Source organism: Phyllobates terribilis, unplaced genomic scaffold, assembly GCF_046119375.1.
Source record: "Phyllobates terribilis strain yellow unplaced genomic scaffold, ASM4611937v1 Scaffold_3__8_contigs__length_932513732, whole genome shotgun sequence".
Lineage (NCBI taxonomy): Eukaryota > Metazoa > Chordata > Amphibia > Anura > Dendrobatidae > Phyllobates > Phyllobates terribilis.
The window spans coordinates 810,011,552-810,036,132 of NW_027362763.1; positions in this window are offsets into that span (position 1 = coordinate 810,011,552).

A 24,581-nucleotide genomic window follows, 5' to 3' on the forward strand; every position below is an offset into this window, starting at 1 on the left:
TAACCTCCACCAGGTTGCAAATTCAAAATAATTTTTATCTGCATCTAGCTCTGAAAAAATATTTCGGCTTGTAGCAGTGTGTGGGACTTGTTCTATTAGTCCATCTATAATAACCTCCACCAGGTTGCAAATTCAAAATAATTTTTATCTGCATCTAGCTCTGAAAAAATATTTCGGCTTGTAGCAGTGTGTGGGACTTGTTCTATTATTCCATCTATACTAACCTCCACCAGGTTGCAAATTCAATATAATTTTTTTCTGCATCTAGCTCTGAAAAAATATTTCAGCTTGTAGCAGTGTGTAGGACTTGTTCTATTAGTCCATCTATACTAACCTCCACCAGCTTGCAAATTCAAAATTATTTTTATCTGCATCTAGCTGTGAAAAAATATTTTGGCTTGCAGCAGTGTATGGGTCTTGTTCTATTTGTCCATCTATACTAACCTCCACCAGGTTGCAAATTCAAAATAATTTTTATCTGCATCTAGCTCTGAACAAATATTTCGCCTTGTAGCAGTGTGTGGGACTTGTTCTATTAGTCCATCTTTACTAACCTCCACCAGGTTGCAAATTCAAAATAATTTTTATCTGCATCTAGGTTTGAAAAAATATTTCGCCTTGTAGCAGTTTGTGGGACTTGTTCTATTAGTCCATCTATACTAACCTCCACCAGGTTGCAAATTCAATATAATTTTTTTCTGCATCTAGCTCTGAAAAAATATTTCGGCTTATAGCAGTGTGTGGGGCTTGTTCTATTATTCCATCTATACTAACCTCCACCAAGTTGGAAATTCAAAATAATTTTTATCTGCATCTAGCTCTGAAAAAATATTTCGGCTTGTAGCAGTGTGTGGGACTTGTTCTATTAGTCCATCTATACTAACCTCCACCAGGTTGCAAATTCAATATAATTTTTTTCTGCATCTAGCTCTGAAAAAATATTTCGGCTTGTAGCAGTGTGTGGGACTTGTTCTATTAGTCCATCTATCATAACCTCCACCAGGTTGCAAATTCAAATTAATTTTTATCTGCATCTAGCTCTGAAAAAATATTTCGGCTTGTAGCAGTGTGTGGGACTTGTTCTATTATTCCATCTATACTAACCTCCACCAGGTTGCAAATTCAATATAATTTTTTTCTGCATCTAGCTCTGAAAAAATATTTCAGCTTGTAGCAGTGTGTAGGACTTGTTCTATTAGTCCATCTATACTAACCTCCACCAGCTTGCAAATTCAAAATTATTTTATCTGCATCTAGCTCTGAAAAAATATTTTGGCTTGCAGCAGTGTATGGGTCTTGTTCTATTAGTCCATCTATACTAACCTCCACCAGGTTGCAAATTCAAAATAATTTTTATATGCATCTAGCTCTGAACAAATATTTCACCTTGTAGCAGTGTGTGGGACTTGTTCTATTTGTCCATCTATACTAACCTCCACCAGGTTGCAAATTCAATATAATTTTTTTCTGCATCTAGCTCTGAAAAAATATTTCGGCTTGTAGCAGTGTGTTGGACTTGTTCTATTATTCCATCTATACTAACCTCCACCATGTTGCAAATTCAATATAATTTTTTTCTGCATCTAGCTCTGAAAAAATATTTCAGCTTGTAGCAGTGTGTAGGACTTGTTCTATTAGTCCATCTATACTAACCTCCACCAGCTTGCAAATTCAAAATTATTTTTATCTGCATCTAGCTCTGAAAAAATATTTTGGCTTGCAGCAGTGTATGGGTCTTGTTCTATTAGTCCATCTATACTAACCTCCACCAGGTTGCAAATTCAAAATAATTTTTATCTGCATCTAGCTCTGAACAAATATTTCGCCTTGTAGCAGTGTGTGGGACTTGTTCTATTAGTCCATCTATACTAACCTCCACCAGGTTGCAAATTCAAAATAATTTTTATCTGTATCTAGGTCTGAAAAAATATTTCGACTTGTAGCAGTGTGTGGGACTTGTTCTATTAGTCCATCTATACAAACCTCCACCAGGTTGCAAATTCAATATAATTTTTTTCTGCATCTAGCTCTGAAAAAATATTTCGGCTTATAGCAGTGTGTGGGGCTTGTTCTATTATTCCATCTATACTAACCTCCACCAAGCTGGAAATTCAAAATAATTTTTATCTGCATCTAGCTCTGAAAAAATATTTCAGCTTGTAGCAGTGTGTGGGACTTGTTCTATTAGTCCATCTAAACTAACCTCCACCAGGTTGCAAATTCAAAATAATTTTTATCTGCATCTAGCTCTGAAAAAATATTTTGGCTTGTAGCAGTGTGTGGGACTTGTTCTATTAGTCCATCTATACTAACCTCCACCAGGTTGCAATTTCAAAATAATTTTTATCTGCATCTAGCTCTGAAAAAATATTTGGGCTTGGGCTTGTAGCAGTGTGTGGGACTTGTTCTATTAGTCCATCTATACTAACCTCCACCAGGTTGCAAATTCAATATAATTTTTTTCTGCATCTAGCTCTGAAAAAATATTTCAGCTTGTAGCAGTGTGTAGGACTTGTTCTATTAGTCCATCTATACTAACCTCCACCAGCTTGCAAATTCAAAATTATTTTTATCTGCATCTAACTCTGAAAAAATATTTTAGCTTTTAGCAGTGTGTGGGTCTTGTTCTATTAGTCCATCTTTACTAACCTCCACCAGGTTGCAAATTCAAAAAAATTTTATCTGCATCTAGCTCTGAACAAATATTTCGCCTTGTAGCAGTGTGTGGGACTTGTTCTATTAGTCCATCTATACTAACCTCCACCAGGTTGCAAATTCAAAATAATTTTTATCTGCATCTAGCTCTGAAAAAATATTTCGGCTTGTAGCAATGTGTGGGAATTGTTCTATTAGTCCATCTATACAAACCTCCACCAGGTTGCAAATGCAAAATAATTTTTATCTGCATCTAGCTCTGAAAAAATATTTCGGCTTGTAGCAGTGTGTGGAACTTGTTCTATTTGTCCATCTATACTAACCTCCACCAGGTTGCAAATTCAATATAATTTTTTTCTGCGTCTAGCTCTGAAAAAATATTTCGGCTTGTAGCAGTGTGTTGGACTTGTTCTATTATTCCATCTATACTAACCTCCACCATGTTGCAAATTCAATATAATTTTTTTCTGCATCTAGCTCTGAAAAAATATTTCAGCTTGTAGCAGTGTGTAGGACTTGTTCTATTAGTCCATCTATACTAACCTCCACCAGCTTGCAAATTCAAAATTATTTTTATCTGCATCTAGCTCTGAAAAAATATTTTGGCTTGCAGCAGTGTATGGGTCTTGTTCTATTAGTCCATCTATACTAACCTCCACCAGGTTGCAAATTCAAAATAATTTTTATCTGCATCTAGCTCTGAACAAATATTTCGCCTTGTAGCAGTGTGTGGGACTTGTTCTATTAGTCCATCTATACTAACCTCCACCAGGTTGCAAATTCAAAATAATTTTTATCTGTATCTAGGTCTGAAAAAATATTTCGACTTGTAGCAGTGTGTGGGACTTGTTCTATTTGTCCATCTATACAAACCTCCACCAGGTTGCAAATTCAATATAATTTTTTTCTGCATCTAGCTCTGAAAAAATATTTCGGCTTATAGCAGTGTATGGGGCTTGTTCTATTATTCCATCTATACTAACCTCCACCAAGCTGGAAATTCAAAATAATTTTTATCTGCATCTAGCTCTGAAAAAATATTTCAACTTGTAGCAGTGTGTGGGACTTGTTCTATTAGTCCATCTATACTAACCTCCACCAGGTTGCAAATTCAAAATAATTTTTATCTGCATCTAGCTCTGAAAAAATATTTTGGCTTGTAGCAGTGTGTGGGACTTGTTCTATTAGTCCATCTATACTAACCTCCACCAGGTTGCAATTTCAAAATAATTTTTATCTGCATCTAGCTCTGAAAAAATATTTGGGCTTGGGCTTGTAGCAGTGTGTGGGACTTGTTCTATTAGTCCATCTATACTAACCTCCACCAGGTTGCAAATTCAATATAATTTTTTTCTGCATCTAGCTCTGAAAAAATATTTCAGCTTGTAGCAGTGTGTAGGACTTGTTCTATTAGTCCATCTATACTAACCTCCACCAGCTTGCAAATTCAAAATTATTTTTATCTGCATCTAACTCTGAAAAAATATTTTAGCTTTTAGCAGTGTGTGGGTCTTGTTCTATTAGTCCATCTTTACTAACCTCCACCAGGTTGCAAATTCAAAAAATTTTTATCTGCATCTAGCTCTGAACAAATATTTCGCCTTGTAGCAGTGTGTGGGACTTGTTCTATTAGTCCATCTATACTAACCTCCACCAGGTTGCAAATTCAAAATAATTTTTATCTGCATCTAGCTCTGAAAAAATATTTCGGCTTGTAGCAATGTGTGGGAATTGTTCTATTAGTCCATCTATACAAACCTCCACCAGGTTGCAAATGCAAAATAATTTTTATCTGCATCTAGCTCTGAAAAAATATTTCGGCTTGTAGCAGTGTGTGGAACTTGTTCTATTTGTCCATCTATACTAACCTCCACCAGGTTGCAAATTCAATATAATTTTTTTCTGCATCTAGCTCTGAAAAAATATTTTGGCTTGTAGCAGTGTGTGGGACTTGTTCTATTATTCCATCTATACCAACCTCCACCAAGTAGGAAATTCAAAATAATTTTTATCTGCATCTAGCTCTGAAAAAATATTTTGGCTTGTAGCAGTGTGTGGGACTTGTTCTATTATTCCATCTATACCAACCTCCACCAAGTAGGAAATTCAATATAATTTTTATTTGAATCAAGCTCTGAAAAAATATTTGGGCTTGGGCTTGTAGCAGTGTGTGGGACTTGTTCTATTAGTCCATCTATACTAACCTCCACCAGGTTGCAATTTCAATATTATTTTTTTCTGCATCTATCTCTGAAAAAATATTTCGGCTTGTAGCAGTGTTTGGGACTTGTTCTATTAGTCCATCTTTACTAACCTCCACCAGGTTGCAAATTCAAAGTAATTTTTATCTGCATCTAGCTCTGAAAAAATATTTCGGCTTGTAGCACTGTGTGGGACTTGTTCTATTAGTCCATCTATACAAACCTCCACCAGGTTGCAAATTCAATATAATTTTTTTCTGCATCTAGGTCTGAAAAAATATTTTGGCTTGTAGCAGTGTGTGGGACTTGTTCTATTTGTCCATCTATACTAACCTCCACCAAGTTGGATATGCAAAATAATTTTTATCTGCATCTAGCTCTGAAAAAATATTTCGGCATGTAGCAGTGTGTGGGACTTGTTCTATTAGTCCATCTATACTAACCTCCACCAGGTTGCATATTCAATATAATTTTTTTCTGCATCTAGCTCTGAAAAAAGATTTTGGCTTGTAGCAGTGTGTGGGTCTTGCTCTATTAGTCCATCTATACTAACCTCCACCAGGTTGCAAATTCAAAATAATTTATATCTGCATCTAGCTATAAAAAAATATTTCGGCTTGTTGCAGTGTGTGGGACTTGTTCTATTATTCCATCTATACTAACCTCCACCAGCTTGAAAATTCAAAATAATTTTTATCTGCATCTAGCTCTGAAAAAATATTTTGGCTTGTAGCAGTGTGTGGGACTTGTTCTATTAGTCCATCTATACTAACCTCCACAAGGTTGCATATTCAATATAATTTTTTTCTGCATCTAGCTCTGAAAAAATATTTCGGCTTGTAGCAGTGTGTGGGACTTGTTCTTTTAGTCCATCTATACTAAACTCCACCAAGTTGCAAATTCAAAATAATTTTTATCTGCATTTAGCCCTGAAAAAATATTTCGGCTTGTAGTAGTGTGTGGGACTTGTTCTATTAGTCCATCTATACTAACCTCCACCAGGTTGCAAATTCAATATAATTTTTATCTGAATCTAGCTCTGAAAAAATATTTGGGCTTTGGCTTGTAGCAGTGTGTGGGACTTGTTCTATTAGTCCATCTATACTAACCTCCACCAGGTTGCAATTTCAATATAACTTTTTTCTGCATCTAGCTATGAAAAAATATTTCGGCTTGTAGCAGTGTTTGGGACTTGTTCTATTAGTCCATCTATACTAACCTCCACGAGCTTGCAAATTCAAAATTATTTTTATATGCATCTAGCTCTGAAAAAATATTTCGGCTTGTAGCAGTGTGTGGGACTTGTTCTATTAGTCCATCTATACTAACCTCCACCAGGTTGCAAATTCAAAATAATTTTTATCTGCATCTAGCTCTGAAAAAACATTTCGAAGTGTAGCAGTGTGTGGGACTTGTTCTATTAGTCCATCTATACTAACCTCCACCAGGTTGCAAATTCAATATATTTTTTACCTGCAACTAGCTCTAAAAAAATATTTGGGCTTGGGCTTGTAGCAGTGTGTGGGACTTGTTCTATTAGTCCATCTATACTAACCTCCACCAGGTTGCAAATTGAATATATTTTTTTTCTGCATCTAGCTCTGAAAAAATATTTCGGCTTGTAGCAGTGTGTGGGACTTGTTCTATTAGTCCATCTATACTAACCTCCACCAGGTTGCAAATTCAGTATAATTTTTTTCTGCATCTAGCTCTGAAAAAATATTTCAGCTTGTAGCAGTGTGTAGGACTTGTTCTATTAGTGCTTGTATACTAACCTCCACCAGCTTGCAAATATAAAATTATTTTTATCTGCATCTAGCTCTGAATAAATATTTCGGCTTGTAGCAGTGTTTGTGTCTTGTTCTATTAGTCCATCTATACTAACCTCCACCAGGTTGCAAATTCAAAATAATTTTTATCTGCATCTAGCTATAAAAAAATATTTCGGCTTGTTGCAGTGTGTGGGACTTGTTCTATTATTCCATCTATACTAACCTCCACCAGCTTGAAAATTCAAAATAATTTTTATCTGCATCTAGCTCTGAAAAAATATTTTGGCTTGTAGCAGTGTGTGGGACTTGTTCTATTAGTCCATCTATACTAACCTCCACAAGGTTGCATATTCAATATAATTTTTTTCTGCATCTAGCTCTGAAAAAATATTTCGGCTTGTAGCAGTGTGTGGGACTTGTTCTTTTAGTCCATCTATACTAAACTCCACCAAGTTGCAAATTCAAAATAATTTTTATCTGCATTTAGCCCTGAAAAAATATTTCGGCTTGTAGCAGTGTGTGGGACTTGTTCTATTAGTCCATCTATACTAACCTCCACCAGGTTGCAAATTCAATATAATTTTTATCTGAATCTAGCTCTGAAAAAATATTTGGGCTTTGGCTTGTAGCAGTGTGTGGGACTTGTTCTATTAGTCCATCTATACTAACCTCCACCAGGTTGCAATTTCAATATAACTTTTTTCTGCATCTAGCTATGAAAAAATATTTCGGCTTGTAGCAGTGTTTGGGACTTGTTCTATTAGTCCATCTATACTAACCTCCACGAGCTTGCAAATTCAAAATTATTTTTATCTGCATCTAGCTCTGAAAAAATATTTCGGCTTGTAGCAGTGTGTGGGACTTGTTCTATTATTCCATCTATACTAACCTCCACCAGGTTGCAAATTCAAAATAATTTTTATCTGCATCTAGCTCTGAAAAAACATTTCGGAGTGTAGCAGTGTGTGGGACTTGTTCTATTAGTCCATCTATACTAACCTCCACCAGGTTGCAAATTCAATATATTTTTTACCTGCAACTAGCTCTGAAAAAATATTTGGGCTTGGGCTTGTAGCAGTGTGTGGGACTTGTTCTATTAGTCCATCTATACTAACCTCCACCAGGTTGCAAATTGAATATATTTTTTTTCTGCATCTAGCTCTGAAAAAATATTTCGGCTTGTAGCAGTGTGTGGGACTTGTTCTATTAGTCCATCTATACTAACCTCCACCAGGTTGCAAATTCAGTATAATTTTTTTCTGCATCTAGCTCTGAAAAAATATTTCAGCTTGTAGCAGTGTGTAGGACTTGTTCTATTAGTGCTTGTATACTAACCTCCACCAGCTTGCAAATATAAAATTATTTTTATCTGCATCTAGCTCTGAATAAATATTTCGGCTTGTAGCAGTGTTTGTGTCTTGTTCTATTAGTCCATCTATACTAACCTCCACCAGGTTGCAAATTCAAAATAATTTTTATCTGCATCTAGCTATAAAAAAATATTTCGGCTTGTTGCAGTGTGTGGGACTTGTTCTATTATTCCATCTATACTAACCTCCACCAGCTTGAAAATTCAAAATAATTTTTATCTGCATCTAGCTCTGAAAAAATATTTTGGCTTGTAGCAGTGTGTGGGACTTGTTCTATTAGTCCATCTATACTAACCTCCACAAGGTTGCATATTCAATATAATTTTTTTCTGCATCTAGCTCTGAAAAAATATTTCGGCTTGTAGCAGTGTGTGGGACTTGTTCTTTTAGTCCATCTATACTAAACTCCACCAAGTTGCAAATTCAAAATAATTTTTATCTGCATTTAGCCCTGAGAAAATATTTCGGCTTGTAGCAGTGTGTGGGACTTGTTCTATTAGTCCATCTATACTAACCTCCACCAGGTTGCAAATTCAATATAATTTTTATCTGAATCTAGCTCTGAAAAAATATTTGGGCTTTGGCTTGTAGCAGTGTGTGGGACTTGTTCTATTAGTCCATCTATACTAACCTCCACCAGGTTGCAATTTCAATATAACTTTTTTCTGCATCTAGCTATGAAAAAATATTTCGGCTTGTAGCAGTGTTTGGGACTTGTTCTATTAGTCCATCTATACTAACCTCCACGAGCTTGCAAATTCAAAATTATTTTTATCTGCATCTAGCTCTGAAAAAATATTTCGGCTTGTAGCAGTGTGTGGGACTTGTTCTATTAGTCCATCTATACTAACCTCCACCAGGTTGCAAATTCAAAATAATTTTTATCTGCATCTAGCTCTGAAAAAACATTTCGGAGTGTAGCAGTGTGTGGGACTTGTTCTATTAGTCCATCTATACTAACCTCCACCAGGTTGCAAATTCAATATATTTTTTACCTGCAACTAGCTCTGAAAAAATATTTGGGCTTGGGCTTGTAGCAGTGTGTGGGACTTGTTCTATTAGTCCATCTATACTAACCTCCACCAGGTTGCAAATTGAATATATTTTTTTTCTGCATCTAGCTCTGAAAAAATATTTCGGCTTGTAGCAGTGTGTGGGACTTGTTCTATTAGTCCATCTATACTAACCTCCACCAGGTTGCAAATTCAGTATAATTTTTTTCTGCATCTAGCTCTGAAAAAATATTTCAGCTTGTAGCAGTGTGTAGGACTTGTTCTATTAGTGCTTGTATACTAACCTCCACCAGCTTGCAAATATAAAATTTTTTTTATCTGCATCTAGCTCTGAATAAATATTTCGGCTTGTAGCAGTGTTTGTGTCTTGTTCTATTAGTCCATCTATACTAACCTCCACCAGGTTGCAAATTCAAAATAATTTTTATCTGCATCTAGCTCTGAACAAATTATTTGCCTTGTAGCAGTGTGTGGAACTTGTTCTATTAGTCCATCTATACTAACCTCCACGAGGTTGCAAATTCAAAATAATTTTTATCTGCATCTAGCTCTGAACAATTATTTCGCCTTGTAGCAGTGTGTGGGACTTGTTCTATTAGTCCATCTATACTAACCTCCACCAGGTTGCAAATTCAAAATAATTTTTATCTGCATCTATGTCTGAAAAAATATTTCGGCTTGTAGCAGTGTGTGGGACTTGTTCTATTAGTTCATCTATACTAACCTCCACCAGGTTGCAAATTCAAAATAATTTTTAACTGCATCTAGCTCTGAAAAAATATTTTAGCTTGTAGCAGTGTGTGGGACTTGTTCTATTAGTCCATCTATACTAACCTCCACCAGCTTGCAAATTCAAAATAATTTTTATCTGCATCTATCTCTGAAAAAATATTTGGGCTTGGGCTTGTAGCAGTGTGTGGGACTTGTTCTATTAGTTCATCTATACTAACCTCCACCAGGTTGCATATTCAATATAATTTTTATCTGCATCTAGCTCTGAAAAAATATTTCGGCTTTTAGCAGTGTGTGGGACTTGTTCTATTCGTACATCTATACTAACCTCCACCAGGTTGCAAATTCAAAATAATTTTTATCTGCATCTAGCTCTGAAAAAATATTTCGGCTTGTAGCAGTGTGTGGGACTTGTTCTATTAGTCCATCTATACTAACCTCCACCAGGTTGCAAATTCAATATAATTTTTTTCTGCATCTAGCTCTGAAAAAATATTTCAGCTTGTAGCAGTGTGTAGGACTTGTTCTATTAGTCCATCTATACTAACCTCCACCAGGTTGCAAATTCAAAATAATTTTTATCTGCATCTAGCTCTGAACAAATATTTCGCCTTGTAGCAGTGTGTGGGACTTGTTCTATTAGTCCATCTATACTAACCTCCACCAGATTGCAAATTCAAAATAATTTTTATCTGCATCTAGGTCTGAAAAAATAATTCGACTTGTAGCAGTGTGTGGGACTTGTTCTATTAGGCCATCTATACAAACCTCCACCAGGTTGCAAATTCAATATAATTTTTTTCTGCATCTACCTCTGAAAAAATATTTCGGCTTATAGCAGTGTGTGGGGCTTGTTCTATTATTCCATCTATACTAACCTCCACCAAGTTGTAAATTCAAAATAATTTTTATCTGCATCTAGCTCTGAAAAAATATTTTGGCTTGTAGCAGTGTGTGGGACTTGTTCTATTAGTCCATCTATACTAACCTCCACCAGGTTGCAAATTCAAAATAATTTTTATCTGCATCTAGCTCTGAACAAATTATTCGCCTTGTAGCAGTGTGTGTAACTTGTTCTATTAGTCCATCTATACTAACCTCCACGAGGTTGCAAATTCAAAATAATTTTTATCTGCATCTAGCTCTGAACAAATATTTCTCCTTGTAGCAGTGTGTGGGACTTGTTCTATTAGTCCATCTATACTAACCTCCACCAGGTTGCAAATTCAAAATAATTTTTATCTGCATCTAGGTCTGAAAAAATATTTCGGCTTGTAGCAGTGTGTGGGACTTGTTCTATTAGTCCATCTATACAAATCTCCACCAGGTTGCAAATTCAATATAATTTTTTTCTGCATCTAGCTCTGAAAAAATATTTCGGCTTGTAGCAGTGTGTGGGCTTGTTCTATTATTCCATCTATACTAACCTCCACCAAGTTGGAAATTCAAAATAATTTTTATCTGCATCTAGCTCTGAAAAAATATTTTGGCTTGTAGCAGTGTGTGGGACTTGTTCTATTAGTCCATCTATACTAACCTCCACCAGCTTGCAAATTCAAAATAATTTTTATCTGCATCTAGCTCTGAAAAAATATTTGGGCTTGGGCTTGTAGCAGTGTGTGGGACTTGTTCTATTAGTCTATCTATACTAACCTCCACCAGGTTGCAAATTCAATATAATTTTTTGCTTCATCTAGCTCTGAAAAAATATTTCAGCTTGTAGCAGTGTGTAGGACTTGTTCTATTAGTCCATCTATACTAACTTCCACCAGCTTGCAAATTTAATATTATTTTAATCTGCATCTAGCTCTGAAAAAATATTTCAGCTTGTAGCAGTGTGTGGTTCTTGTTCTATTAGTCCATCTATGCTAACCTCCACCAGGTTGCAAATTCAAAATAATTTTTATCTGCATCTAGCTCTGAACAAATATTTCGCCTTGTAGCAGTGTGTGGGACTTGTTCTATTAGTCCATCTATACTAACCTCCACCAGGTTGCAAATTCCAAATTATTTTTATCTGCATCTAGCTCTGAAAAAATATTTTGGCTTGCAGCAGTGTATGGGTCTTGTTGTATTAGTCCATCTATACTTACCTCCACCAGGTTGCAAATTCAAAATAATTTTTATCTGCATCTAGCTCTGAACAAATATTTCGCCTTGTAGCAGTGTGTGGGACTTGTTCTATTAGTCCATCTAAACTAACCTCCACCAGGTTGCAAATTCAAAATAATTTTTATCTGCATCTAGCTCTGAACAAATATTTCGACTTGTAGCAGTGTGTGGGACTTGTTCTATTAGTCCATCTATACAAACCTCCACCAGGTTGCAAATTCAATATAATTTTTTTCTGCATCTAGCTCTGAAAAAATATTTCGGCTTATAGCAGTGTGTGGGGCTTGTTCTATTATTCCATCTATACTAACCTCCACCAAGTTGGAAATTCAAAATAATTTTTATCTGCATCTAGCTCTGAAAAAATATTTCGGCTTGTAGCAGTGTGTGGGACTTGTTCTATTAGTTCATCTATACTAACCTCCACCAGGCTGCAAATTCAAAATAATTTTTATTTGCATCTAGCTCTGAAAAAATATTTTGGCTTGTAGCAGTGTGTGGGACTTGTTCTATTAGTCCATCTATACTAACCTCCACCAGCTTGCAAATTCAAAATAATTTTTATTTGCATCTAGCTCTGAAAAAATATTTGGGCTTGGGCTTGTAGCAGTGTGTGGGACTTGTTCTATTAGTCCATCTATACTAACCTCCACCAGGTTGCAAATTCAAAATTATTTTTATCTGCATCTAGCTCTGAAAAAATATTTCAGCTTGTAGCAGTGTGTAGGACTTGTTCTATTAGTCCATCTATACTAAACTCCACCAGCTTGCAAATTCAAAATTATTTTTATCTGCATCTAGCTCTGAAAAAATATTTCAGCTTGTAGCAGTGTGTGGGACTTGTTCTATTTGTCCATCTATACTAACCTCCACCAGGTTGCAAATTCAATATAATTTTTTTCTGCATCTAGCTCTGAAAAAATATTTCGGCTTATAGCAGTGTGTGGGGCTTGTTCTATTATTCCATCTATACTAACCTCCACCAAGATGGAAATTCAAAATAATTTTTATCTGCATCTAGCTCTGAAAAAATATTTCGGCTTGTAGCAGTGTGTGGGACTTGTTCTAGTAGTCCATCTATACTAACCTCCACCAGCTTGCAAATTCAAAATAATTTTTATCTGCATCTAGCTCTGAAAAAATATTTGGGCTTGGGCTTGTAGCAGTGTGTGGGACTTGTTCTATTAGTCCATCTATACTAACCACCACCAGGTTGCAAATTCAAAATTATTTTTATCTGCATCTAGCTCTGAAAAAATATTTGGGCTTGGGCTTGTAGCAGTGTGTGGGACTTGTTCTATTAGTCCATCTATACTAGCCTCCACCAGGTTGCAAATTCAATATAATTTTTTTCTGCATCTAGCTCTGAAAAAATATTTCGGCTTGTAGCAGTGTGTGGGACTTGTTCTATTAGTCCATCTATACTAACCTCCACCAGGTTGCAAATTCAAAATAATTTTTATCTGCATCTAGCTCTGAAAAAATATTTCGGCTTGTAGCAGTGTGTGGGACTTGTTCTATTATTCCATCTATACTAACCTCCACCAGGTTGCAAATTTAATATAATTTTTTTGTGCATCTAGCTCTGAAAAAATATTTCAGCTTGTAGCAGTGTGTAGGACTTGTTCTATTAGTCCATCTATACTAACCTCCACCAGCTTGCAAATTCAAAATTATTTTTATCTGCATCTAGCTCTGAATAAATATTTTGGCTTGCAGCAGTGTATGGGTCTTGTTCTATTAGTCCATCTATACTAACCTCCACCAGGTTGCAAATTCAAAATAATTTTTATCTGCATCTAGCTCTGAACAAATATTTCGCCTTGTAGCAGTGTGTGGGACTTGTTCTATTAGTCCATCTATACTAACCTCCACCAGGTTGCAAATTCAAAATAATTTTTATCTGCATCTAGGTCTGAAAAAATATTTCGACTTGTAGCAGTGTGTGGGACTTGTTCTATTAGTCCATCTATACAAACCTCCACCAGGTTGCAAATTCAATATAATTTTTTTCTGCATCTAGCTCTGAAAAAATATTTCGGCTTATAGCAGTGTGTGGGGCTTGTTCTATTATTCCATCTATACTAACCTCCACCAAGTTGGAAATTCAAAATAATTTTTATCTGCATCTAGCTCTGAAAAAATATTTCGGCTTGTAGCAGTGTGTGGGACTTGTTCTATTAGTCCATCTATACTAACCTCCACCAGGTTGAAAATTCAATATAATTTTTTTCTGCATCTAGCTCTGAAAAAATATTTCGGCTTGTAGCAGTGTGTGGGACTTGTTCTATTAGTCCATCTATACTAACCTCCACCAGGTTGCAAATTCAAAATAATTGTATCTGCATATAGCTCTGAAAAAATATTTCGGCTTGTAGCAGTGTGTGGGACTTGTTCTATTATTCCATCTATACTAACCTCCACCAGGTTGCAAATTCAATATAATTTTTTTCTGCATCTAGCTCTGAAAAAATATTTCAGCTTGTAGCAGTGTGTAGGACTTGTTCTATTAGTCCATCTATACTAACCTCCACCAGCTTGCAAATTCAACATTATTTTTATCTGCATCTAGCTCTGAAAAAATATTTTGGCTTGCAGCAGTGTATGGGTCTTGTTCTATTAGTCCATCTATACTAACCTCCACCAGGTTGCAAATTCAAAATAATTTTTATCTGCATCTAGCTCTGAACAAATATTTCGCCTTGTAGTAGTGTGTGGGACTTGTTCTATTAGTCCATCTATACTAACCTCCACCAGGTTTCAAATTCAATATAATTTTTTTCTGCATCTAGCTCTGAAAAAATATTTCGGCTTGTAGCAGTGTGTGGGACTTGTTCTATTAGTCCACCTATACTAACCTCCACCAGGTTGCAAATTCAAAATAATTTTTATCTGCATCTAGCTCTGAAAAAATATTTCAGCTTGTAGCAGTGTGTGGGACTTGTTCTATTATTCCATCTATACCAACCTCCACCAGGTTGCAAATTCAATATAATTTTTTTCTGCATCTAGCTCTGAAAAAATATTTCAGCTTGCAGCAGTCTGTAGGACTTGTTCTATTAGTCCATCTATACTAACCTCCACCAGCTTGCAAATTCAAAATTATTTTTATCTGCATCTAGCTCTGAAAAAATATTTCAGCTTGTAGCAGTGTGTGGGTCTTGTTCTATTAGTCCATCTATACTAACCTCCACCAGGTTGCAAATTCAAAATAATTTTTATCTGCATCTAGCTCTGAAAAAATATTTCGACTTGTAGCAATGTGTGGGACTTGTTTTATTAGTCCATCTATACAAACCTCCACCAGGTTGCAAATTCAATATAATTTTTTTCTGCATCTAGCTCTGAAAAAATATTTCGGCTTATAGCAGTGTGTGGGGCTTGTTCTATTATTCCATCTATACTAACCTCCACCAAGTTGGAAATTCAAAATAATTTTTATCTGCATCTAGCTCTGAAAAAATATTTCGGCTTGTAGCAGTGTGTGGGACTTGTTCTATTAGTCCATCTATACTAACCTCCACCAGGTTGCAAATTCAAAATAATTTTTATCTGCATCTAGCTCTGAAAAAATATTTTGGCTTGTAGCAGTGTGTGGGACTTGTTCTATTAGTCCATCTCTACTAACCTCCACCAGCTTGCAAATTCAAAACAATTTTTATCTGCATCTAGCTCTGAAAAAATATTATGGCTTGGGCTTGTAGCAGTGTGTGGGACTTGTTCTATTAGTCCATCTATACTAACCTCCACCAGGTTGCAAATTCAATATAATTTTTTTCTGCATCTAGCTCTGAAAAAATATTTCAGCTTGTAGCAGTGTGTAGGACTTGTTCTATTAGTCCATCTATACTAACCTCCACCAGCTTGCAAATTCAAAATTATTTTTATCTGCATCTAGCTCTGAAAAAATATTTCAGCTTGTAGCAGTGTGTGGGTCTTGTTCTATTAGTCCATCTATACTAACCTCCACCAGGTTGCAAATTCAAAATAATTTTTATCTGCATCTAGCTCTGACCAAATATTTCGCCTTGTAGCAGTGTGTGGGACTTGTTCTATTAGTCCATCTTTACTAACCTCCACCAGGTTGCAAATTCAAAATAATTTTTATCTGCATCTAGGTTTGAAAAAATATTTCGCCTTGTAGCAGTGTGTGGGACTTGTTCTATTAGTCCGTCTATACTAACCTCCACCAGGTTGCAAATTCAAAATAATTTTTATCTGCATCTAGCTCTGAAAAAATATTTCGGCTTGTAGCAGTGTGTGGGACTTGTTCTATTATTCCATCTATACTAACCTCCACCAGGTTGCAAATTCAATATAATTTTTTTCTGCATCTAGCTCTGAAAAAATATTTCAGCTTGTAGCAGTGTGTAGGACTTGTTCTATTAGTCCATCTATACTAACCTCCACCAGCTTGCAAATTCAAAATTATTTTTATCTGCATCTAGCTCTGAAAAAATATTTTGGCTTGCAGCAGTGTATGGGTCTTGTTCTATTAGTCCATCTATACTAACCTCCACCAGGTTGCAAATTCAAAATAATTTTTATCTGCATCTAGCTCTGAACAAATATTTCACCTTGTAGCAGTGTGTGGGACTTGTTCTATTTGTCCATCTATACTAACCTCCACCAGGTTGCAAATTCAATATAATTTTTTTCTGCATCTAGCTCTGAAAAAATATTTCGGCTTGTAGCAGTGTGTGGGACTTGTTCTATTAGTCCATCTATACTAACCTCCACCAGGTTGCAAATTCAAAATAATTTTTATCTGCATCTAGCTCTGAACAAATATTTCACCTTGTAGCAGTGTGTGGGACTTGTTCTATTAGTCCATCAATACTAACCTCCACCAGGTTGCAAATTCAAAATAATTTTTATCTGCATCTAGGTCTGAAAAAATATTTCGACTTGTAGCAGTGTGTGGGACTTGTTCTATTAGTCCATCTATACAAACCTCCACCAGGTTGCAAATTCAATATAATTTTTTTCTGCATCTAGCTCTGAAAAAATATTTCGGCTTATAGCAGTGTTTGGGACTTGTTCTATTATTCCATCAATACTAACCTCCACCAAGCTGGAAATTCAAAATAATTTTTATCTGCATCTAGCTCTGAAAAAATATTTCAGCTTGTAGCAGTGTGTGGGACTTGTTCTATTAGTCCATCTATACTAACCTCCACCAGGTTGCAAATTCAAAATAATTTTTATCTGCATCTAGCTCTGAAAAAATATTTTGGCTTGTAGCAGTGTGTGGGACTTGTTCTATTAGTCCATCTATACTAACCTCCACCAGGTTGCAATTTCAAGATAATTTTTATCTGCATCTAGCTCTGAAAAAATATTTGGGCTTGGGCTTGTAGCAGTGTGTGGGACTTGTTCTATTAGTCCATCTATACTAACCTCCACCAGGTTGCAAATTCAATATAATTTTTTTCTGCATCTAGCTCTGAAAAAATATTTCAGCTTGTAGCAGTGTGTAGGACTTGTTCTATTAGTCCATCTACACTAACCTCCAACAGCTTGCAAATTCAAAATTATTTTTATCTGCATCTAGCTCTGAAAAAATATTTTAGCTTGAGCAGTGTGTGGGTCTTGTTCTATTGGTCCATCTTTACGAACCTCCACCAGGTTGCAAATTCAAAAAATTGTTATCTGCATCTAGCTCTGAACAAATATTTCGCCTTGTAGCAGTGTGTGGGACTTGTTCTATTAGTCCATCTATACTAACCTCCACCAGGTTGCAAATTCAAAATAATTTTTATCTGCATCTAGCTCTGAAAAAATATTTCGGCTTGTAGCAATGTGTAGGAATTGTTCTATTAGTCCATCTATACAAACCTCCACCAGGTTGCAAATGCAAAATAATTTTTATCTGCATCTAGCTCTGAAAAAATATTTCGGCTTGTAGCAGTGTGTGGAACTTGTTCTATTTGTCCATCTATACTAACCTCCACCAGGTTGCAAATTCAATATAATTTTTTTCTGCATCTAGCTCTGAAAAAATATTTTGGCTTGTAGCAGTGTGTGGGACTTGTTCTATTATTCCATCTATACCAATTTCCACCAAGTAGGAAATTCAAAATAATTTTTATCTGCATCTAGCTCTGAAAAAATATTTCGGCTTGTAGCAGTGTGTGGGACTTGTTCTATTTGTCCATCTATACTAACCTCCTCCAGGTTGCAAATTCAATATAATTTTTTTCTACATCTAGCTCTGATAAAATATTTCGGCTTGTAGCAGTGTGTGGGACTTGTTCAATTAGAACATCTATACTAACCTCCACCAGGTTGCAAATTCAATATAATTTTTTTCTTCATCTAGCTCTGAAAAAATAGTTTGGCTTGTAGCAGTGTGTGGGACTTGTTCTATTAGTCCATCTTTACTAACCTCCACCAGGTTGGAAATTCAATATAATTTTTTTCTGCATCTAGCTCTGAAAAAATGTTTGGGCTTGTAGCAGTTTGTGGGATTTGTTCTATTAGTCCATCTATACTAACCTCCACCAGGTTGCAAATTCAATATAATTTTTATTTGAATCAAGCTCTGAAAAAATATTTGGGCTTGGGCTTGTAGCAGTGTGTGGGACTTGTTCTATTAGTCCATCTATACTAACCTCTACCAGGTTGCAATTTCAATATAATTTTTTTCTGCATCTATCTCTGAAAAAATATTTCGGCTTGTAGCAGTGTTTGGGACTTGTTCTATTAGTCCATCTTTACTAACCTCCACCAGGTTGCAAATTCAAAATAATTTTTATCTGCATCTAGCTCTGAAAAAATATTTCGGCTTGTAGCACTGTGTGGGACTTGTTCTATTAGTCCATCTATACAAACCTCCACCAGGTTGCAAATTCAATATAATTTTTTTCTGCACCTAGGTCTGAAAAAATATTTTGGCTTGTAGCAGTGTGTGGGACTTGTTCTATTTGTCCATCTATACTAACCTCCACCAAGTTGGATATGCAAAATAATTTTTATCTGCATCTAGCTCTGAAAAAATATTTCGGCATGTAGCAGTGTGTGGGACTTGTTCTATTAGTCCATCTATACTAACCTCCACCAGGTTGCATATTCAATATAATTTTTTTCTGCATCTAGCTCTGAAAAAATATTTCGGCTTGTAGCAGTGTGTGGGACTTGTTCTTTTAGTCCATCTATACTAAACTCCACCAAGTTGCAAATTCAAAATAATTTTTATCTGCATTTAGCCCTGAAAAAATATTTCAGCTTGTAGCAGTGTGTGGGACTTGTTCTATTAGTCCATCTATACTAACCTCCACCAGGTTGCAAATTCAATATAATTTTTATCTGAATCTAGCTCTGAAAAAATATTTGGGCTTTGGCTTGTAGCAGTGTGTGGGACTTGTTCTATTAGTCCATCTATACTAACCTCCACCAGGTTGCAATTTCAATATAACTTTTTTCTGCATCTAGCTATGAAAAAATATTTCGGCTTGTAGCAGTGTTTGGGACTTGTTCTATTAGTACATCTATACTAACCTCCACCAGCTTGCAAATTCAAAATTATTTTTATATGCATCTAGCTATGAAAAAATATTTCGGCTTGTAGCAGTGTGTGGGACTTGTTCTATTAGTCCATCTATACTAACCTCCACCAGGTTGCAAATTCAAAATAATTTTTATCTGCATCTAGCTCTGAAAAAACATTTCGGAGTGTAGCAGTGTGTGGGACTTGTTCTATTAGTCCATCTATACTAACCTCCACCAGGTTGCAAATTCAATATATTTTTTACCTGCAACTAGCTCTGAAAAAATATTTGGGCTTGGGCTTGTAGCAGTATGTGGGACTTGTTCTATTAGTCCATCTATACTAACCTCCACCAGGTTGCAAATTGAATATATTTTTTTTCTGCATCTAGCTCTGAAAAAATATTTCGGCTTGTAGCAGTGTGTGGGACTTGTTCTATTAGTCCATCTATACTAACCTCCACCAGGTTGCAAATTCAGTATAATTTTTTTCTGCATCTAGCTCTGAAAAAATATTTCAGCTTGTAGCAGTGTGTAGGACTTGTTCTATTAGTGTTTGTATACTAACCTCCACCAGCTTGCAAATATAAAATTATTTTTATCTGCATCTAGCTCTGAATAAATATTTCGGCTTGTAGCAGTGTTTGTGTCTTGTTCTATTAGTCCATCTATACTAACCTCCACCAGGTTGCAAATTCAAAATAATTTTTATCTGCATCTAGCTCTGAACAAATTATTCGCCTTGTAGCAGTGTGTGGAACTTGTTCTATTAGTCCATCTATACTAACCTCCACGAGGTTGCAAATTCAAAATAATTTTTATCTGCATCTAGCTCTGAACAAATATTTCGCCTTGTAGCAGTGTGTGGGACTTGTTCTATTAGTCCATCTATACTAACCTCCACCAGGTTGCAAATTCAAAATAATTTTTATCTGCATCTAGGTCTGAAAAAATATTTCGGCTTGTAGCAGTGTGTGGGACTTGTTCTATTAGTCCATCTATACAAATCTCCACCAGGTTGCAAATTCAATATAATTTTTTTCTGCATCTAGCTCTGAAAAAATATTTCGGCTTGTAGCAGTGTGTGGGCTTGTTCTATTATTCCATCTATACTAACCTCCACCAAGTTGGAAATTCAAAATAATTTTTATCTGCATCAAGCTCTGAAAAAATATTTCGGCTTGTAGCAGTGTGTGGGACTTGTTCTATTAGTCCATCTATACTAACCTCCACCAGGTTGCAAATTCAAAATAATTTTTATCTGCATCTAGCTCTGAAAAAATATTTTAGCTTGTAGCAGTGTGTGGGACTTGTTCTATTAGTCCATCTATACTAACCTCCACCAGCTTGCAAATTCAAAATAATTTTTATCTGCATCTATCTCTGAAAAAATATTTTGCTTGGGCTTGTAGCAGTGTGTGGGACTTGTTCTATTAGTCCATCTATACTAACCTCCACCAGGTTGCATATTCAATATAATTTTTATCTGCATCTAGCTCTGAAAAAATATTTCGGCTTTTAGCAGTGTGTGGGACTTGTTCTATTCGTACATCTATACTAACCTCCACCAGGTTGCAAATTCAAAATAATTTTCATCTGCATCTAGCTCTGAAAAAATATTTCGGCTTGTAGCAGTGTGTGGGACTTGTTCTATTATTCCATCTATACTAACCTACACCAGGTTGCAAATTCAATATAATTTTTTTCTGCATCTAGCTCTGAAAAAATATTTCAGCTTGTAGCAGTGTGTAGGACTTGTTCTATTAGTCCATCTATACTAACCTCCACCAGGTTGCAAATTCAAAATAATTTTTATCTGCATCTAGCTCTGAACAAATATTTTGCCTTGTAGCAGTGTGTGGGACTTGTTCTATTAGTCCATCTATACTAACCTCCACCAGGTTGCAAATTCAAAATAATTTTTATCTGCATCTAGGTCTGAAAAAATAATTCGACTTGTAGCAGTGTGTGGGACTTGTTCTATTAGGCCATCTATACAAACCTCCACCAGGTTGCAAATTCAATATAATTTTTTTCTGCATCTACCTCTGAAAAAATATTTCGGCTTATAGCAGTGTGTGGGGCTTGTTATATTATTCCATCTATACTAACCTCCACCAAGTTGTAAATTCAAAATAATTTTTATCTGCATCTAGCTCTGAAAAAATATTTTGGCTTGTAGCAGTGTGTGGGACTTGTTCTATTAGTCCATCTATACTAACCTCCACCAGGTTGCAAATTCAAAATAATTTTTATCTGCATCTAGCTCTGAACAAATTATTCGCCTTGTAGCAGTGTGTGGAACTTGTTCTATTAGTCCATCTATACTAACCTCCACGAGGTTGCAAATTCAAAATAATTTTTATCTGCATCTAGCTCTGAACAAATATTTCGCCTTGTAGCAGTGTGTGGGACTTGTTCTATTAGTCCATCTATACTAACCTCCACCAAGTTGCAAATTCAAAATAATTTTTATCTGCATCTAGGTCTGAAAAAATATTTCGGCTTGTAGCAGTGTGTGGGACTTGTTCTATTAGTCCATCTATACAAATCTCCACCAGGTTGCAAATTCAATATAATTTTTTTCTGCATCTAGCTCTGAAAAAATATTTCGGCTTGTAGCAGTGTGTGGGCTTGTTCTATTATTCCATCTATACTAACCTCCACCAAGTTGGAAATTCAAAATAATTTTTATCTGCATCTAGCTCTGAAAAAATATTTCGGCTTGTAGCAGTGTGTGGGACTTGTTCTATTAGTCCATCTATACTAACCTCCACCAGGTTGCAAATTCAAAATAATTTTTATCTGCATCTAGCTCTGAAAAAATATTTTAGCTTGTAGCAGTGTGTGGGACTTATTCTATTAGTCCATCTATACTAACCTCCACCAGCTTGCATATTCAATATAATTTTTATCTGCATCTAGCTCTGAAAAAATATTTCGGCTTTTAGCAGTGTGTGGGACTTGTTCTATTCGTACATCTATACTAACCTCCACCAGGTTGCAAATTCAAAATAATTTTTATCTGCATCTAGCTCTGAAAAAATATTTCGGCTTGTAGCAGTGTATGGGACTTGTTCTATTAGCCCATCTATACTAACCTCCACCAGGTTGCAAATTCAATATAATTTTTTTCTGCATCTAGCTCTGAAAAAATATTTCAGCTTGTAGCAGTGTGTAGGACTTGTTCTATTAGTCCATCTATACTAACCTCCACCAGGTTGCAAATTCAAAATAATTTTTATCTGCATCTAGCTCTGAACAAATATTTCGCCTTGTAGCAGTGTGTGGGACTTGTTCTATTAGTCCATCTATACTAACCTCCACCAGGTTGCAAATTCAAAATAATTTTTATGTGCATCTAGGTCTGAAAAAATAATTCGACTTGTAGCAGTGTGTGGGACTTGTTCTATTAGGCCATCTATACAAACCTCCACCAGGTTGCAAATTCAATATAATTTTTTTCTGCATCTACCTCTGAAAAAATATTTCGGCTTATAGCAGTGTGTGGGGCTTGTTCTATTATTCCATCTATACTAACCTCCACCAAGTTGTAAATTCAAAATAATTTTTATCTGCATCTAGCTCTGAAAAAATATTTTGGCTTGTAGCAGTGTGTGGGACTTGTTCTATTAGTCCATCTATACTAACCTCCACCAGGTTGCAAATTCAAAATAACTTTTATCTGCATCTAGCTCTGAAAAAATATTTTGGCTTGTAGCAGTGTGTGGGACTTGTTCTATTAGTCCATCTATACTAACCTCCACCAGCTTGCAAATTCAAAATAATTTTTATCTGCATCTAGCTCTGAAAAAATATTTGGGCTTGGGCTTGTAGCAGTGTGTGGGACTTGTTCTATTAGTCCATCTATACTAACCTCCACCAGGTTGCAAATTCAATATAATTTTTTTCTTCATCTAGCTCTGAAAAAATATTTCAGCTTGTAGCAGTGTGTAGGACTTGTTCTATTAGTCCATCTATACTAACCTCCACCAGCTTGCAAATTTAATATTATTTTAATCTGCATCTAGCTCTGAAAAAATATTTCAGCTTGTAGCAGTGTGTGGTTCTTGTTCTATTAGTCCATCTATACTAACCTCCACCAGGTTGCAAATTCAAAATAATTTTTATCTGCATCTAGCTCTGAACAAATATTTCGCCTTGTAGCAGTGTGTGGGACTTGTTCTATTAGTCCATCTATACTAACCTCCACCAGGTTGCAAATTCCAAATTATTTTTATCTGCATCTAGCTCTGAAAAAATATTTTGGCTTGCAGCAGTGTATGGGTCTTGTTGTATTAGTCCATCTATACTAACCTCCACCAGGTTGCAAATTCAAAATAATTTTTATCTGCATCTAGCTCTGAACAAATATTTCGCCTTGTAGCAGTGTGTGGGACTTGTTCTATTAGTCCATCTATACTAACCTCCACCAGGTTGCAAATTCAAAATAATTTTTATCTGCATCTAGGTCTGAAAAAATATTTCGACTTGTAGCAGTGTGTGGGACTTGTTCTATTAGTCCATCTATACAAACCTCCACCAGGTTGCAAATTCAATATAATTTTTTTCTGCATCTAGCTCTGAAAAAATATTTCGGCTTATAGCAGTGTGTGGGGCTTGTTCTATTATTCCATCTATACTAACCTCCACCAAGTTGGAAATTCAAAATAATTTTTATCTGCATCTAGCTCTGAAAAAATATTTCGGCTTGTAGCAGTGTGTGGGACTTGTTCTATTAGTTCATCTATACTAACCTCCACCAGGCTGCAAATTCAAAATAATTTTTATCTGCATCTAGCTCTGAAAAAATATTTTGGCTTGTAGCAGTGTGTGGGACTTGTTCTATTAGTCCATCTATACTAACCTCCACCAGCTTGCAAATTCAAAATAATTTTTATTTGCATCTAGCTCTGAAAAAATATTTGGGCTTGGGCTTGTAGCAGTGTGTGGGAATTGTTCTATTAGTCCATCTATACTAACCTCCACCAGGTTGCAAATTCAAAATTATTTTTATCTGCATCTAGCTCTGAAAAAATGTTTCATCTTGTAGCAGTGTGTAGGACTTGTTCTATTAGTCCATCTATACTAAACTCCACCAGCTTGCAAATTCAAAATTATTTTTATCTGCATCTAGCTCTGAAAAAATATTTCAGCTTGTAGCAGTGTGTGGGACTTGTTCTATTTGTCCATCTATACTAACCTCCACCAGGTTGCAAATTCAATATAATTTTTTTC